Here is a 19,690-nt window from a genome sequence, read left to right on the forward strand (position 1 = left end):
TCTTGTTGCATTTATTATTTTTCTTTGCATCCAACAACTTTGTGTTTTTGTTTTACCTTAATAGGTTTTGCATTCACTAGTTTTGTGGTGCATTCCATAACCTTTGCATTCTATAACTTGTATTACAACCAAATATCTTGTTGCATTTATTATTTTTGTGTTGCATCCAACAATTTTGTGCCTCGTTTTGTTTTTGTAATCTTATTTGTGTCTTTTTTTTCCTTTTTGCTGGAGCTGGGGGCCTGAAGGAGGCAGGCTAGCTGTTCCTGTGTGGCAATAGCTCCCTTCTCACCAAAGTGGTGTGTATGTGCTGTGAGTTTATTTGGTGTGTAAGAGTGGTGTGGTGCACGTGTGTATATCTTTTTTCTTACAGGCAGTATTGAACCCCGGCATCTGGCCTGCCTCCCAATTAGTTAGCCCCAGTTCCTGTTTGTCATTTTTCTGTGTTGGATTAATTTAGTCCACAGTGTCAGTGGCTTGTTGTGGCTGATCCTTTATGACTGCTCCATGGAACGAGACGTTTTAAAAATATTAATTGTTTAATAAAGATTTATATTTTTCTACCAAGTATCCACGTCTCTGGGTCATCTTAGGAAAAATCGAACCTTTGGGCCTTTGGGTCTTTCCCGGGTAGTAAATCCCGGGTGGCATTGTCAATGCTTTTTAGTAGAATACTTGGGTATAAATTTCTCTAACCCATGACCTCCGTGTTGCCACATACTTAATACAGACAACGGCATTATAAAGAAAAACAACAAATCAAAAAAATATATGATAATAATTTATGACAAAAATGCTATTATAAACTAGATTAGTGGATAATTCAGCAGTAAAATTTAGTCTAGAAAAATCATGAGTGCACAATAATTGTATAAAATCTGAACATTTAGTGAAAAAAAACATTTAATGGGGAACAAATAAGAGACTTGAAGCAAGTCACAGCGTGCAGTGCGTCGAGTCCGCATTGAAAAGTTCAAAGCACAAAGGAAAGACATATTGATGCGTAGTGTATTATACAGTATCTATCTAATAGTTTATTGAGCCTTTTCTTTTAACAGTTTTAAATTTCGGTTACTGTGCTCGTGAAGAACAATTATAGTCCTCTCTACTCTTGTGTTGTGATCTAGCAGACACCCGGTAGAAAGTGATTAAGGTACAGCAATAAAGTCCAGCAAGATAAAGTCATTTTATGAGAAACCATAGATCTTTATCTACAGATCAAGTATAATAATAGTAACATTGAATCATCTTGGAGAGGGTTTCATCGTGTTGACTGTCGTAACAAAACACAACGCTCTGTTTGAATGTTGAATGGAGAATGACTGACAGCCGCAGCGGAGGGAAGAGTTTATGTGAACTTGAATTTAATGACATAAATATTTCATTTATTTTCTATCTCCACATTATACTATAGAATGGCTTTAGAACACTTATAAGAAAGTGCACGAAAACTTTATGGTGCTTAATAATGTTTTTGTGCCTTTTGTGGGTCTTAACAATAACACAGAATAGTATACGCACAATATCGGATTTGCATCGGCCTCGTCTAACCGATACAAGATCAGGCCAAGAATGGCAGTATCAAAGCCGATACCGATACTAAGTATCGGATCGTCGCATCCCTAGTAGTTTCAAGTTCAACCACATTTAAAAACAAAAGTGATGCTGATGCTAAATGTCAGTCCCATCTTTGTTTGTATTGAATGTGCTTACTGCGCAGTTATTGCTGTTAATTTCGATGGTTACAGTTATTGTTTTTTTAATAGCCAAAAGCCAGTTTAGCCTGTTAAATACCAAATAAATATCTTGTTTATGAATACTTTCATTCTTTCTTGTTTGTTCCTTAAAGAAAGAATAAAACAGAATTCGGAATCGGACAGTTTGCTTGTAAAAACAAAGGGCATCCGAATCGGCCATTAAAAATCATGATCGGTGCATCACTAATTATAATGTTATGTGAACGTTTTAATGCATCAATTTTGTTGATGTGTCTTTTGTATGTTGTGATCAGATCTGTGCTGTCCTCTACATCCCACTGTCAGACCAGTCAGGACAAAACTAAAGAAGTCCTGCAGACGCACACACTGGAGACTGGAGACCTGCAGAGAGTCAAAGACCACCACAAAACCAGCATGAAGAACAAGTATGAGAGATTATTTGAAGGAACCAAACTCCAAGAGAATGAAACCCTCTTGAACAGGATCTACACACAGCTCATCATAGAGGGAGAGAGTGAAGGAGTAAATGAAGAACATGAGGTTTTACAGATGGAGAAAACAGCCAAAACACAACACTCACAAGACACTCCAATCCACTGCAATAACATCTTTAAAGCCTCACGTGAACCAGGATGTGAGGAGAAAGACAACATCAAGACTGTTCTCACTAAAGGCATCGCTGGAATCGGAAAAACCGTCTCTGTGCAGAAGTTCATTCTGGACTGGGCTGAGGGAAAAGCCAATCAGGATGTAGATTTCATGTTTGTGCTTTCATTTCGAGAGCTGAACTTGATCCAAGATCATCAGTACAGTCTTCACAGACTTCTGCTGGACTTTCATCCTGAAATTCAAGATCTCGACTCAAAGATTTATGAGAAGTGTAAAGTTGTGTTAATCTTGGATGGTCTGGATGAAAGCAGAATCACACTGAGGTTTTCAGACGTTCAGAAATTCCCTAATGTGACTGAGCCTTCATCAGTGGGTGTGTTGATATCAAACCTCATTAAAGGAGAGCTGCTTCCCTCTGCTCTCATCTGGATCACCTCCAGACCAGCAGCAGCCAATCAGATCCCCTCCAAATACATCAACCATCTGACAGAAATTCAGGGATTCAATGAGCCTCAGAAGGAGGAATATTTCAGGAAGAGAATCAGTGACGAGCATCAAGCCAGCAGAATCATCAGACATATCAGAAGAGCAAGAAGCCTCCACATCATGTGCCACATACCCGTCTTCTGTTGGATCTCATCCACTGTGCTTCAGAAGCTCCTGAAACAAGATGAAAGTGCAAAAATCCCTCAAACTCTGACTGAAATGTACATCCACTTTCTGCTGATTCAGATCAACATGAGGAATCAGAAGTATGAAGAGAGAGACCCAGAGAAACTCCTGCAGTCCAACAGAGAAGTGATTGTGAAACTTGCTGAAGTGGCTTTCAAACAGCTGATGAAGGGCAATGTGATGTTCTATGAGGAGGACCTGAGAGAGAGTGGCATAGACGTCACTGATGCCTCAGTGCATTATGGGATTTGCACTGAGATCTTTAAGGAAGAATCTGTGATTCATCAGAGGAGAGTCTACAGCTTCATTCATTTGAGTGTCCAGGAGTTTCTCGCTGCTTTCTATGCCTTTTATCATTATGCTGTCGAACTTTTTGACACGTTGCAATTTTGTGATGTGATGCATAATCTGCACAGGGATGCAACTGATAAAGCTCTTGAGAGTAAGAATGGACATCTGGATCTGTTCCTGCGGTTTCTGGTGGGCATCTCACTGGAGACCAATCAGAGACTCTTACAGGATCTTCTGACACACACAGAGAACAACTCAGAGAGCATCAGGAGAACCACACAGTACATTAAAGAGAAAATCAATGATGGACATGGAATCTCCACTGAAAGGTCCATTAATCTGTACCTATGTCTGCTGGAAGTGAAAGATCAGACTTTGTCCAGAGAGATTCAGGAGTTTGTGAAATCAGACAAACCCTCAGAGAAGAAACTCTCTCCTGCTCACTGCTCAACAATCGCCTACATGCTTCAGATGTCAGAGGTGCTGGATGAGCTGGACCTCAAGAAATACAACACATCAGATGAGGGTAGAAGAAGACTGATACCAGCTGTGATCAACTGCACAAAAGCTCTGTACGTGTTTAATTTCGTCTTAATGTCTTAAATTGTCTTAATCTTTTCTTTTGAACGTCTTTTACAAAAAAAGATGTTGATATGAAATATAAAAAAAAAAAAAATACATTTCGAAGAATGAGGTTAAAAAATAAATTTTCATGTGTTTTAATCGTTTTCAGTCTTGCTGGCTTAAATCTCAGTGGTCAGTTATGTGAAGTTGTGTCATCAGCTCTTCAATCCTCAAATTGTTTCCTGAGAGAGCTGGACCTGAGTAACAATGACCTTCATGATTCAGGAGTGAAGTTGCTCTCTTGTGGACTGAAGAGTCCGAACTGTCAGCTGGAGATACTGAGGTGAGTTAGAACATATAAGGGATAATGTACAGTCAGCTGGTAATAATGTTAATGTGTGTTTGTAGATGATCTGACTGTGTGTGTGTTTGTGTGCGTAGGTTGTCAGGCTGTATGGTGACAGAGGAAGGCTGTGGTTATGTGTCTTCAGCTCTGAGTTCAAACCCCTCACACCTGAGAGAGCTGGATCTGAGCTACAATCACCCAGGACAATCAGGAGGCCAACTGCTCAAAGACAAACTGAAGGATCCAAACTGCTCACTGCAGAATCTCAAGTATGTTTCATACATTATGACTCATATGTGTGTCTGTATATGATTACGGGTCACCTAAGAGGGATATTTTAAGAAATTGCTACTGAAATATTTGTAGGGGCTCATTACTTTTTTACATAACTTGCTTTATCTGATGTAATACAGCAGAATCCACAAATTTCACATAAGAGAAAACAGTTAGCAGATGTTATATCAAAATGTGAGGGTGTAAAACTATAGAACTGTTACTTTAATACCAAATTACTACAACCCATATATTTTTAAAGTCCTATAAGGATTCGAGAGAGTCTAGTTTTAAAGGGTTAAATGCTATCACAATTTGCAGAACTTATTTAAAACTTTATTGTGGTCTTTTCTTCATTTATATAGACAAACATTTTGTTTGCTATGTTTGATGTCTGTGCTGACCTGCACATATGATTAACTCTGTGCTATCCTGTCTTTGGTCTGGAGTGTGCTGCAGTGGTTCATGTGGCACAGATGCAAAATCAGGGGCCGTATTCTCTAAAAAATCTTAAGGCTAATAGTCGCTCTTAATGCAAAAAAAAAATTAGGAGCAACTCTTAAAAATTAGGGGCATGTTGCTCCTAATATTAGGAATAATACATCTACATCCTACATCTAGGAGTAATTCAACAAGTATGTATTGCCCAGTACAGCTTAAGGACACCACAGTTCTCCTAAACCCAGGACACCACATGACAGGATTTTGCTATTGCAGACAGATTTTGTTATGGACAGAATCACAGCCAACAAGGGCTTGACCAAAGGTCTTGAGGTTTGTGGACCTCAGCTATTTGTGTATGATGCTGCAATGACAAGAATAAGACAGATGACAAGGAAACTTGTGAGAGCACCACAGCAATATAGGTTATTTTGGTAAACTACATCCTGTAGTTTGAGCTTGCCTATAGAAGTCTTTGTACATGTTAAGAACACTCCTCTAAGACTTGGCAGAAGATACAAATGCAGTCTTTTTTTTAGGGTAATCCAAATAGTAGTCAGAAGCAGGCAAAGGTCCAAACATACCGAGATCAATATAATACAGACAGGGTAAAATACAAACAAACAGGCAGAAGACAAGAACACAGATTCCGGCGGAACATAAGATATAACAGGCGCTCAGTCAGACACACAGTGGTAACATTCTAGCATGACTACACAAAGAACGCACTGGAAGACATAATTTAAATAAGCCAGAGCAAACCAGGTAACAATACACAGGTGAACTGAATTAAGCCATAATGAGTCCAGGCAAAGGATAGTGTGGAATGTAGTCCTTAACAGTTACACAGAGACAACATGAGTGCCCTCTGGAGAAGATATTGGGCACTCCAGCTGGAGGCTGTGACATAGCACCAACAACTAATCGTGAAAAGTAATAAGCATTACAGTCAGATCTATGGCATTATATTTAGATTGTGACATGAAAGGTTGCAGTGATGACTGATGAGCTTTGTAGCCGATATACGGACATGTTGCGGAGTCCATGTCCGAAAAGCCTGCAAAGTCTACGCCAAGTTTGCCGACTAATTTACCAAAAAATCCAGTGAAATGTACCGAATACAAATAAATAATGTTCAACTGAGACCTTCACATTGTTGAAAATTAACAACCACATTCCTAGCATTAGGATCCTTTGGAAGGTAATGTTATTTTTAGTCCAGTGAGTGACCCGGGGCTCTTCTCTCTTCCTCATCTCATTAACGCCAGTGGGTGTTGATCTTCTTCTGCCGAGGCGGTCTTTCACTACCTTATTACGTCATAAAGAGGAGCATTCCAGGACGACTCATTCACTGGGCCTGGTAACAATAAAAGCTGATTTTGGACTAACAAGGAAGTTTTCAGTTCTGAAACTTTCAGGATATTCTTATAATATGATGACCTCTTATATGTCAAAACTTTCTCAGTTCATGACCCATTTAACTGTTTTGTGAAAAACTAAAACTCCATGCTAAAGCATCATCATAAATCATAATCATAAACATTAAATATGTGATAATGTCTTTTCAGAAGACTTGGATTAAACTGCTTAATTCATTTATATTACTTAAAAGGACATACATCTCTCAGATTTCATTAAAACAAATATCTTAATTTGTGTGTTGAAGATGAATCTGATGGGTTTGGAATGACATGAGGGAGAGTAATTGACGACAGAATTTTTATTTTTGGGAGAACTCATATTAAAAGCCACAGAACTCTTAATTTTATTTGCAATTTTAAGAACCTTCCCACATATCATGTAATTATTGTTTGTTTGTTCGTTTGTTTGTTTTTGTTTATGTTTTTGTATCTGTATAGTTTGGACCATGGAGAATATTTCAGGATCACATCAGGACTGAGAAAATGTAGGTCCTCTCTCACACACACATTCACACATTGATCCAAACACAGCACACACTCAACTCATTCTGTCTGAGGACAACAGAAAGGCAACATGTGTGAAAGATCATCAGCCGTATTCTGATCATCCAGAGAGATTTGAGCTCCAGGAGCAGGTTTTGTGTCGTGAGAGTCTGACTGGACGCTCTTACTATGAGGTTAAATGGAGTGGCTCGGGTCATGTAGCAGTGGCATATAAAGACATCTGCAGGAAAAGTGGGATTGACTGTTGGTTTGGACTGAATGAAAAGTCCTGGAGTCTGTACTGTTCTGATATGAATTACACAGTCTGGTTCAATAATAAGAGCACTGATGTATCTGGCCCGTCAGCCCGCTCTAATCGAGTAGGAGTGTATCTGGACGAGTCGGCCGGCACTCTGTCCTTCTACAGCGTCTCTGACATACACACACTCACACACATATACACATTCAACACCACATTCACTGAACCCCTCTATGCTGGATTTGGGGTTTATCCCGAATCTTCAGTGTCTCTGTGTTAGATTTAACAACCTCCTGCGAGGAACCACAGAGACACATTTCAAGCTTTTTTCACACACCAACAACAACAAAAACTAATTACAATTGTATATCTTGTCAATGCGATATTCTCACAATTGTGACATCAATTAATAGTCGCAATTGTAAGAAATAGAATAGCAATTTTGAGCTATAATCACAATGCATGAGGTTGCTTTGTGAAAAACAAGTCAGATTGTAATATAAATTTGCAGTAGGTGCAATTCCGAGATTTAAAGTCACATTGTAAGATATTGTCACTATGTCATTTTTGGGGGGGATTTCTGTTCTTGTCTGTGTTTGGTTTATCTGTCAGTTAGTTCAGTTCTGTCTTCCTCAGCTCCCTGCCGGTTTGTTCCTATAGTTTCTGATTGATTGTTAGTTCAGTTCAGGTGTGTCTTGTTAAGCTCTTCAGTTCTGTCTATTAAACCCTGTGTTCTGTCTTGTTCTTTGTCAGTTCTTATCGTTGCTTTAAGTTGGTTGTTCTGTTCCCTCTCCTTGTAAGATTTGGATTTCATTCAATAAAAGATTGCTGCACTTAGATCCTGTTTCCTCCATTGCTGCAACTAAATTGTAACATATAAAGTCACAATTACCACAACAAGGTTTCCCCTTCAATGAGCTATGGAGTACAGCTTCCACAAGAGCAAATAAGAGATGGAATCGTACAGATTTTCTATCATATTGCTAATGTTACCTAATTATAGGAATTACAGAAAGGATACTGTTAAATATATTGAGGTGAATTAACACAACATTTTTCATATCTGCATACCTGGTATTGCTGTCAATTTGTGAAAGTGTTCCTTTAATTGAGTCATGATGGCGTATTTTGCTCTTATTCTTCCCTTTGCAACATAATTTCCATGGGAGAGGTAGGGTTCATTTGAGCTCTCGACAGTCTTATTTCATCTTTATTTTAATGATCATATATATATATATATATATATATATATATATATATATATATATATATATATATATATATATATATATATATATATATATATATACAGTATATCCATTCAACAGAATTGGTTCAAAGTCAGAGTTGGAAACATATTGACGTAAAACATCTTTTCCCACAAATGTTGTATGCAAATTGTATAATATCAAAGGTACACATTTAGTAATTGTGAAGTTAATTCTCATGTTGTATTTTCAGAAAGGTTTAGAATATTTGTCACCTCCGAAACACAATAATAAATAATTTAATAGGAAGGCTTATATTGAACTATTACAATTTTGTTTACATCTACCTTATAAATATATGTTTTGCTATTGTATCACATCAATAACAATTACAATTTTAACAATATTTAAAATGTAATTTATGAGATTTGTTGTATTCTGAATTTAATCTGTCTTTGGAAAAGGCATTAAGTTAATTATACTGATTTCAAAGTTAAAGGGGTCATATAATGGTACATGCACTTTTACAAGTTGATTGTACTGAAATGTGTGTTGGCAGTGCCTGTACACAACCATCATAAAATGACAATGTCAATGTCACATTTATTTATATAGCACATTTCCAAGGCCTAGGCCTACCAAAGTACTTCACAATGAAAACACAAAGATATTATTCACAGACTGATACAATAAAAACACAATAAAATAACAAATGCTAAAAATAAAAGTACACATAGAATATAACATTCATCAAGGCAGCTCCCCTGTGCCAAAAGCTACTTCAAACAAATGAGTCTTCAGCAATGATTTAAAAGTGGACAAGCTACTAGCAGTCCGCACAGCTACAGGCAGTGAGTTCCAGAGAGTGGGACCTGCCACTGAAAAAGCTCGATCACCACTGGATCTCCGTTTCGATCTAGGAACCTCCAGGACCATCAGACTGGCTGAACGAAGGTCTCTGGAGGGCCTATGCAACGTGACAAGGTCTGTAAGGTACTCTGGGGCTAACCCATTGATACATTTAAAAACAAAAAGAATAACCTTAAAATCAATCCGATACTTTACTGGAAGCCAGTGAAGGGATGAGAGCACTGGAGTAATGTGCTCCCGCTTCTTCCTGCCACTTAAAAGACGAGCTGCTGCATTCTGTACAAGCTGCAGACGATAAAGCTCAGACTTCCCAATGCCTGTATACAAGGAGTTACAGTAATCCAGGCGTGAGGTAATAAAAGCATGAATGACTTTTTCTAGGTCAGCCTGTCTCAGATACGGTTTGACTTTAGCTATCAGTCTAAGCTGAAAAAAGCTAGCCTTAACCACAGCACTGACCTGCTTGTCCAGTTTAAAAGCACTATCAACAATCACTCCAAGATTCCTGGCATGGGATCTTAAGTGAGGTGCTAGTTGGCCAAGGGCACTGGTAAGAACCTGAACCAACTCTGGACGACCAAACAAGACAACCTCCGTTTTATTCTCATTAAGTTTTAAAAAGTTTAGGTCCATCCATTTCTTAATATCGCTCATGCAGTTTATCACGGCCTGCAAAGATTCTTTAGCTGGAACCTTTAGTGGAAGATACACCTGCACATCATCAGCGAAGCAGTGGAAGGAGATGCCATGCTTCCTGAAAATTAATCCCAATGGTAGCATATACAGGGTAAATAGGAGTGGACCCAGAACTGACCCCTGCGGTACCCCACAGGTCAGAGGGGCCACTGAGGATGAAAACTGTCCCATTTGTACTGAGATTGATCTGTCTGTTAAGTACGACTCAAACCACTTTAGGACAGTGCCTTTTAAGCCAACACAGTGCTCTAAGCGCCACAGAAGAATTTTATGATCAACTGTGTCGAAGGCTGCAGTCAAATCAAGCAGAATTAAAATGGCACAGTTGCCAGTATCAAGGTGTAAGAACAGATCATTAAAAACTTTTAATAGAGCAGTCTCAGTACTGTGACGAGACCTAAAACCAGACTGAAACTGTTCGTAAACATCAGCTGTTTTTAAAAATTCTTGGACCTGCATTAACACAACTCTTTCCAAAACCTTTGAAATAAAAGGGAGCTTAGAAATGGGTCTAAAATTAGATAAAACCATAGGGTCTAAGTTCTTCTTCTTCAGGAGAGGCTGAACTATGGCATGTTTAAAAGAAGATGGAACGCAGCCAGAACTAAGACACAAATTAATAAATTTCAAAATAAAAGACTCCACTGAACAGAAGACCTCCTTAAACAGACATGATGGAATACTATCCGTTTGACAGTTAGCAGGGCGTAAATGTGCAACTATCTCATTCAGTTCAGTAGGGGTGACCGGTTCAAAGCTGTCAAAGACAGCTGTGCTTGCTATAGGAGCTGAGGGGACCTGAGCAGACCGAGATAGTGGGATTCTAATAGCAGAGATCTTGTCTGTAAAAAACTGCAGAAAAGCCTCACACAAACTAAAAGAAGGCTCCAAACAGACAGCATCACCACAGTTCACCAGTGAATCAAATACATTAAAAAGAACCTGAGGCTTATGAGCATTGTTTGACACCAGTGAGGAGAAATAATCAATTTTTGCAGTTTTTACAGCCTGCTGATAATTAATAAGACTATCTTGAAGGAGTTCCCTAGAAATTTGAAGATTGTCCTTTTTCCATTTTCTCTCCGCCTGTCTACATGTGCGCCTGAGCGTACGAGTGGACTCATTCAGCCAGGGCTCCTTCTGAGGCTTTATGCGCTTTAAAGTCATGGGTGCAATCGAATCTAAAATCTTAGTACAGAAAGAATCAAACATTGCTATGCATTCATCCACACTGTGGTCATTAAGATCATCCAAAGAATATAAAAAAGAGTCTTTAAAAATAGCACAAAACAACTGTGGAGTTCCAGAATTAAAAACACGAAGACGGCGCAGAGGAGCTGCGCTTAGAGAGGGAGCAGGCACAGAGATGGAAAATAAAACAGGTAAATGGTCAGATAAAAGTGTGTGGCCGATCTCAGTTATCTGTATGTCCAGCCCATATGACAGCACAAGATCCAAAATATGACCCTTTTCATGCGTGGGCTCCCGAACAGACTGCATAAGGTTGAAAGAGTCAATTGCATTCATAAAGTCTTTGACCAGAGGTCTGTTCTCACAACACACATGTATATTGAAATCGCCAACAATCAAAAAGTGGTCATATTTAAGAGTGACACCCGATACAAAGTCTGCAAAGTCCCGAACAAAGTCTTTGTTGAATTTTGGTGGCCGATAGACCACCGCACAGAGAAAAGTTTCCGAAAGCTTTACCTCAAAGAGTTGCAGCTCAAAGCTGGAGTAGCCTGTAGTTGAAGATTGTTGACAGCAAAAAGTAGATTTAAAAATGGATGTCAGTCCTCCACCTTTACCGGTAATACGAGGGGAGTTAAAATAATTACATCCAGGGGGAAGAAGCTCCGATAAAGGAGTAAGATCACCTTCACGCAGCCAGGTTTCCGTCAGGAACATAAAATCCAAATTACGTGCGATAAAGAAATCGTTCAGTAAAAACGTTTTGTTTGTGACAGATCTCACATTCAGCAGAGCCAGATTTAAAGTAACAGTGTCAGATACGGACAGGACTTGCTTCAGGGATCGAAGGCTCCGACGATCCACACCTCTTCTCCTAGTCGGTACACGCCAGCTGGCAGGGGGAAGCACCAGCCGATCGGGGTCCACCGAGCGGCCGACACCGCCTAAGCCACCAGCGTCAGGGAACACCGGCCGAATCCATCGGTCCCTGAACACCCCCGAGTGCAGAACAGCGTCGTCCAACAGATACAGCTCAGTCCAGCGACCAAACACACGAATAGTCCTCAGAATAGCCTTTAACCTTACCCGGACACCTCCGCGTTTACCACGTCTTCTGCACCGTCTCTTGGAAGCATGATAGAGAGGAGGGCGCCTCAGGAAGACCGGAATTTCCTCGAGGCATGGAGGTGGAGGTGAGGTTTTCAGCAGGTCAGGTTTAAACTGATTGCAGAAGACTCCAATCTCAAGCAGAGTTTGGCGATCATAAGTGAGAAACGATAGTACGCCTTGGCAACATAGGTAAAATAATAATAGATATAAAACAAAGACAAAGTGGAGCGACAGACGGCCAGCCAAACATCTCAGCGCCATCTCAGTCTCAGGAAAAACTGGCATGCACTCGTCGCTGACAAAAATGCATCCAGTGTTTTTGTTTTAATCTCCTCATATGTTTTCCCCTGCCTCAAATCAAGCCGTTCGACCTTGTGACGTCACACGGTCGGACGCCCCTCCCACGATTGTTGATTGACAGCAGCGTTTCAACACAGACCCGCCCTCGCTCGTGAGGGAGCTGTCAATCATAGTCTGCGCGGATCGGCGCGGTCATTGTTGATATGCTGGAGCACTGTCTATGAGCAGAATGGTATGAAGGTAAATCAGTAGCTAAACTCGAGAGCACGTAGATGTGAATTTGAGAACTTGTACAATAAATATTCGTACTTGTATGTGAACATTTACACTCACAGCTCCAATGTGAAAACCTGTAAAATAAAAATCTGAAGTTGAATGTTGAGATTTGCACTCGCAGACAATAGTCACAAACTTGTATTCTGAATCTGAAGCTGCAGACAAGCAGTCACAAATGTGTAAAATGCCATTCACAGAAATACAATGACAGTCACAAACATGTAAAATATATTTGCGCTTCTTCTAACATTCAAATTCGCAGTACAACCTCAAATTGGCACTTGCAACTTCTCAAATCTGTCACTGCAAGTTCAAATTTCGTGCCTTGACTTTTGCTACTCTTTTCGCGATATATGAGGTGCAAAACTGATTTGTGCACTTGTAACACAGAGGCGGTGAGAGCGGAAGGGGGGCGGGAGCAGGGACGTTCGAAGGAGCCGTTTTATTGGTTGGTGCCTAGCCAATGAAATGGGACTTCTATTGTACGCGATGATGTCACGAAACCCGCCTCCTAGTGGATGTTCTGAACCACTAACATGGCTTAATGCATTAGACTAATTTATAAGACATAAATGATATTATCAAACTTAGTAAACACAATAATGCATACTACAAAAAAGCAGATGAGCACAGAATATGAACGCAACACGTTAACTTAAGACAGTGGTATTAAAAGACCAAACTCAGGAAACACCATAAATAAAGCATACAGAAAAGCAATTGAGCAGAAAATGAACACTTGAACAATTGTACGTTAAGCATTTTCCTCTCATAGAAAACCAAGAAAACGCTTAATGAGGCTTAATGGACCAACAGTTATATATAAAAAAATAAAAATAAATCGTTATACATTAATAAAACACAGGCAGCTGGTTTATTTGCACTGAACACAAATTTGCTTTCTTTTCGCATATTCTGTGCTCATCTGCTTTTCTGTAGTATGCATTATTAGTATCAGAGGTGGGTAATCCAGGGGCCAAAGAGTAAAAGTCCTGCCATAAGTTTATTCCACCCATGAACTCAGTCAGCTGATTTCACTAATTAGTTCTGTCTCCTGTCTGAATTAGCAAATACAGGTGATTGGAACAAAATACTGAGGAGGACTTTTACTTTCTGAACCTGGACTTTATACCTCTGGCCACATGTCAGCCAAGAGCAAAGAGTCTTAGATGAAATCCACTGAAGATAAAAGAAGACATTAAATCTGTGAGGATCTCAGCAGAGAAGGATTAAACAACTCCACAAACAGCATTACCAGCTTCACTTATTACTAACCAGACTCACTTTATTTCTGTCAGACGTCTACAGAAGATTTATTAAGAATTAACAGAGGTTTAACTGTTTAATTTGAAGTCACCATAACAGTGATTAGTGTTTCCCTTAGTTGGGCTCTCAACTCTTATTACATCTAATGTCTATTTTCGCAGCTATGGCAGTGTGTGTGTTAAACACATTTGCAGCAGCAAAGAAAGCTAAAGTTAAATGAGATCAGGTGATGATGGTTTTATAATCATCATGAAATAGACTCAATCACTGAGGTAGGGCTGGGCGATATATCGCACGAAATTGTTATGCGCATCTCTTCAGCAAAGCTGGTTTCTTGATTAGTAGTAAATCACCTTCACCTGCTTTCAGATGGAAGATATGATGCAGATATGTGTTAAAGTTAATGAGATAATTAAGTGATTAATTTAGTGATTGAGCATTATTGAAGACACCTGATGTTATCAAGCAGAATCACTGAAGGAGAAAATCACAAATTGTAAGCCACCGTTATGGCGATCAGTGTTTGCTTTAGTTGGACTCTTGACCCTTATACTTTCACTTTAATTTTGATTTGTCTGCTGTTATTGATTTATAACAGTCAAATGAACAAAGAAACGTGTGATCTGATAGTGTTGGTTATGTTTTGGCATAATCATGCTGTGATCTGAAAAATGAAACTTATTGAGAAAGTTTGGTTTAATTCATTAGCAACAGATTTGTGATTGTACAGCATATGATTATTAGTATTTTTCTTATAATACAAAATATTTCATAAACATTGTTCTGATCAAAACCCTTTTAAATGAATTTAGAAACACAGACATCAATAATCAGCCTGTGAATCTCAACAATGGTGACAATAATAATGCATGTTGCAGTGGCTGCCACCAATCACAACTCATTAATGGCTCCCATCATGCATTGCGGTATGCATAAATTATGATCTGAATTGTCTATGTAATTTACTTTTCCTAATTGAATATTCTGCTCGTCACCATTGTTGAGATGCATTGACTGAATCTTGACGTCTGTGTGTGCCTAAAAGAAAGATTTTTTTTTAAAACAACTTTTAAGAAAACCTTTATATTATATCTGAAATTCTGGATATTTGTGCAGAATCACAGTTATGCTGTAACCAACAGCATAAATCACAAACATAAAGATCAAATAGTGATTGTCATAATATAACCAACATCATAAGATCACTTTATTTCTTTGTTCATCTGGCAGTTATAACTCAGATACAACAGCCAACCAAAATCTAAAGTTATTAATCTAAGGGTCAAGAGCCCAACTAAAGCAAACACTCATCTCCATAATGGTGGCTTACAATTTTAGATTTTCTCCTTTAGGTGCTCAATCATCACTCAATTAATACCTTAATTATCTTATTAACTTTAACACTCTTGAGTGTGGACTCATATACACTCCCAGGTGTGTTCATTTAACACTGAGTTTTTGCTGTGTACAAAGAGCCGTAGTTAACTGACAAGCTGAGCCATATCGCATCAATTATCGCTGGCGATACGTCCGCGATATTAGTGCGATATGGCTCAGCTTGTCAGTTAACTACGGCTCTTTGTAGTAAATGCCGCTCCATCTGAAAGCAGGTGAAGGCGATTTACTACTAATCAAGGAACCGGCTTTACTGACGAGATGCGCATAACAATATCGTGCGATATATCGCCCAGCCCTATGTGTATGTCAATGTAGGCCAGTTTTTTTTTTCATGTCTGTTAAAAGACTTATTTGACGAAGATGAAAAGATTCTCATGCTGCAGATGTGAATATATTAATGGAACAATATAACTGTTGGATTATCAAAACCTCAATGAATCAGTCTATTTCATGATGAGTATAAATCCATCAACAGGAAACCATCATCACCTGATCTCATTTCACTTTAGCTTTCTTTGCTCCTGCAAATGTGTTTGACACACATACTATCACAGGAGCCAAAAAGACTAAATATATATTAAGAGTTGAGAGCCCAACTAAGGGAAACACTAATCACTGTTATGGTGACTTCAAATTAAACAGTTAAACCTCTGTTAATTCTCAATAAATCTTCTGTAGAATTCTGACAGAAATAAAGTGAGTCTGGTTAGTAATAAGTGAAGCTGGTAATGCTGTTTGTGGAGTTGTTTAATACTCCTCTGCTGAGATCCTCACAGATTTAATGTCTTCTTTTATCTTCAGTGGATTTCATCTAAGACTCTTTGCTCTTGGCTGACATGTGGGCAGAGGTATAAAGTCCAGGTTCAGAAAGTAAAAGTCCTCCTCAGTATTTTGTTCCAATCACCTGTATTTGCTAATTCAGGCAGGAGACAGAACTAATTAGTGAAATCAGCTGACTGAGTTCATGGGTGGAATAAACTTATGGCAGGACTTTTACTCTTTGGCCCCTGGATTACCCACCTCTGATTAGTATGGTGTTAATATCACTAAGTTTGATAATATCATTTATGTCTTATAAATTAGTCTAATGCATTAAGCCATGTTAGCGTTTCAGAACATCCACTAGGAGGCGGGTTTCGTGACATCATCGCGTACAATAGAAGTCCCATTTCATTGGCTAGGCGCCAACCAATAAAACGGCTCCTTCGAACGTCCCTGCTCCCACCCCCCTTCCGCTCTCACCGCCTCTGTGTTACAAGTGCACAAATCAGTTTTGCACCTCATATATCGCGAAAAGAGTAGCAAAAGTCAAGGCGCGAAATTTGAACTTGCAGTGACAGATTTGAGAAGTTGCAAGTGCCAATTTGAGGTTGTACTGCGAATTTGAATGTTAGAAGAAGCGCAAATATATTTTACATGTTTGTGACTGTCATTGTATTTCTGTGAATGGCATTTTACACATTTGTGACTGCTTGTCTGCAGCTTCAGATTCAGAATACAGGTTTGTGACTATAGTCTGCGAGTGCAAATCTCAACATTCAACTTCAGATTTTTATTTTACAGGTTTTCACATCGGAGCTGTGAGTGTAAATGTTCACATACAAGTACGAATATTTATTGTACAAGTTCTCAAATTCACATCTACGTGCTCTCGAGTTTAGCTACTGATTTACCTTCATAGAATGGCGTCTAAGCGATTGTGGTGTTCTGTTCTTGGGTGTAATAACGAACACAGCAGTCATTTTAATGTTCCTAAATCCGAACCGCTGAAGACGCAGTGGCTGAGTTTGTTTTCGAAGGGAATATTCCCCACGAGCAACGTCAATGCTCTCATGTTTGCGCGAATCATTTCTCACCAGACTGCTTTATAAACGAGGGTCAGTATAAAGCTGGTTTTGCTAAGAAGCAGCTCTTGAATAAAAGGATCGGTACCAGCTATTCGTGTTCCTGCTGAACCTCCAGAAGAACTGAAGTGAGTGTAACGTTTTATTAAACTTTATATTAATATTTATATTAATCTTTGCAAATCGCTAGCTGCACGCTTCACAATGAATGCGTCTAAGGTTTACACTTAGGGTACATTACGGCATGTTTTCTATGTATGATGTTCTCAATATAATTCATAATCCCACGTTTATACTGAACAACACGTTATGGTTATTGTGTTATTGTGTTACAAACGGTGTACGCACAGAACAGAGGGGCGGGGTGAGCAAAGCTCATTATCATTTAAAGGCATATGCACTGAAACGGCGTGCTGAAAACAGAGCTGTTTTTGACCAGGTAAAATAAGTGTTTTCTTACAATACTAATGAGAATTTGTAATTAAAGTATATTACAAACTTTTAATTTAGACCCAAAAGAATCATACTAGCTTGTACAAAAATGGCATTATATGACCCCTTTAAGGATTTATTAGTTTGAATATACATTGAACTAGCCTGACTTCGTCATACTCATATTCTAGTCAGAATGTGAGTCTGATACTGCTTCATAGGGCTTTGATTATGAGGCGTGTCTTAACCGAACCAGAAAAAAAAAAAAAACTCTGCACTCAATTGGATAGACCTACAACCAATGAGAGCAACGCAGTAAGTCAACTACTTTGCATAGCACAGTTGTCAACTACAGAACTCAAATGCACGCACGCTGGAAGAAGTAAAATAACGAGTGTTGCTTCTTTTACTTGGTCCTCTATGAGTGCGACCAAAGGAGAAACCACAACGACCACAGGGTTTTCATTGCGTCCCATCTTCTTAGTTACCATCGGAGCCAGCTGATAAATTAAACTTTTGCCGAATACCATAGGAAGGACTGCAAACACATCTTTCCGATCGACAAATGCTTTGATTGCAGTTCTCTGTTCGTCTTTTAAAATGAATGCGCTGTCGATTTCTTTTACAACAGACGCGATAGCGGAATCTCTACATCTCAGTTCTCCAGCGGCAGTCATCTCTGAGGGAAACCAGTTCAACCCAAGCGCTCTTTGATAACGTGATGATTACGTCCCTGCAGATCATCTGTCCATCATCGTATAAAGCCCGCCCTGGCAATTTGATTGGCCGATTTCTGAACCGATCATAATTACTCCACAATGGAGCGAGTCCAGACCGAACTTCCCGATCAAAAAATGTTGTGGGCGGGGTTCGGGCTGGCATCCAGGCTAACATTGAACCAAACACTATAATAAAATCTAAGTTGATAATTCAATATACTTTATTTTTGATAAAACATCCCATGTTTCGGGCATGAATGCACATTTAATGTAGGAGTGTGGTTAAAATCAGTCTAGCTAAAACATACTTAAAAACACATTCTTTCAGTGACTGATGTAAATGTGAGACACATTCTTTACATGAAGTGTTTTTAAAAATCCAAAAAATATTTTTTTAAAACAACAATGCAAAAATTATTTCCGATTTAATTTTCACAAGTTCGGGGCAGCCACCTTCCAGTACCCATGAAAGTACCCAATGAATGATGATTTATATATATTAAGCTTTTTAATATATTTTGAATATTATTGTGGGTTTCAATAGATAATAGAAGGATCTTAGTAAATATCACTTTTAAATGCTTTAACAATTTTTATGCATTCATTGTTATTATTTTTATTTATTCATTTATCATAGTTTTCCAATTCCTTCAGCGTCTCTTCAGTGATTCTCGCTCTCTGTTCATTGGTTTGTTCAGTTGGAGCTCAACAGTTGCAGCGCAGCTTTAAAACCGCACAATACCATTAAACCTGTTCAACAAACACAACAAAAACTTCTGAAGTGTTATTCATGTCTAAATAACACTTCAGATGCGTTTGAACAGGTTTAGCGAGTGCTGAAAGGTGGAGCACAGACACAAACTGAACTGATATATATTCATCAGTTTTGTGTTGCAGCTCAATATGGATTGTGAAGTGAATGATATTAGAGATCAGGGATGTGAACTTTTACTAGAGTTATGAAAATTTTCAGTTATGTGAAATTTTCATTTTTCTTGTTGTCCTGTGCTCACTCAAATTTTAAACAAAAATATCAGTCTAGCTATTATGTATTTCAATTGAATCCAATCCAGGCAAATCAAACTGTATTACACTGCCATGAAATATGTTTTCATTTATAAAAGCATGTGTCAGAAAGACTTTTAACCGCACACTAGCGTTAGGCAATAACTGTCATTAGTTCATGACAATAGAGGGAGTTTCACGGTCACAAGAGTTGAGCTCAAATACCTTCATTCTGTCACTGGATTCACACTGAGATTGAACAGCTGAGAAACTACAGGAATCGACCAAACACAGAGAA

General features: G+C 38.7%; 1 pseudogene; it reads left to right on the top strand.

Moving 5' to 3' along the window:
- The first annotated feature begins 2,031 nt into the window (after positions 1–2,031).
- LOC130105839 (NLR family CARD domain-containing protein 3-like) lies at positions 2,032–7,437 on the top strand (annotated as a pseudogene).
- Positions 7,438–19,690: the final 12,253 nt, after the last annotated feature.

Source organism: Rhinichthys klamathensis, unplaced genomic scaffold (genome assembly GCF_029890125.1).
Source record: "Rhinichthys klamathensis goyatoka isolate OS25496 unplaced genomic scaffold, OSU_Roscu_1.1 h1tg000330l_1, whole genome shotgun sequence".
NCBI lineage: Eukaryota > Metazoa > Chordata > Actinopteri > Cypriniformes > Leuciscidae > Rhinichthys > Rhinichthys klamathensis.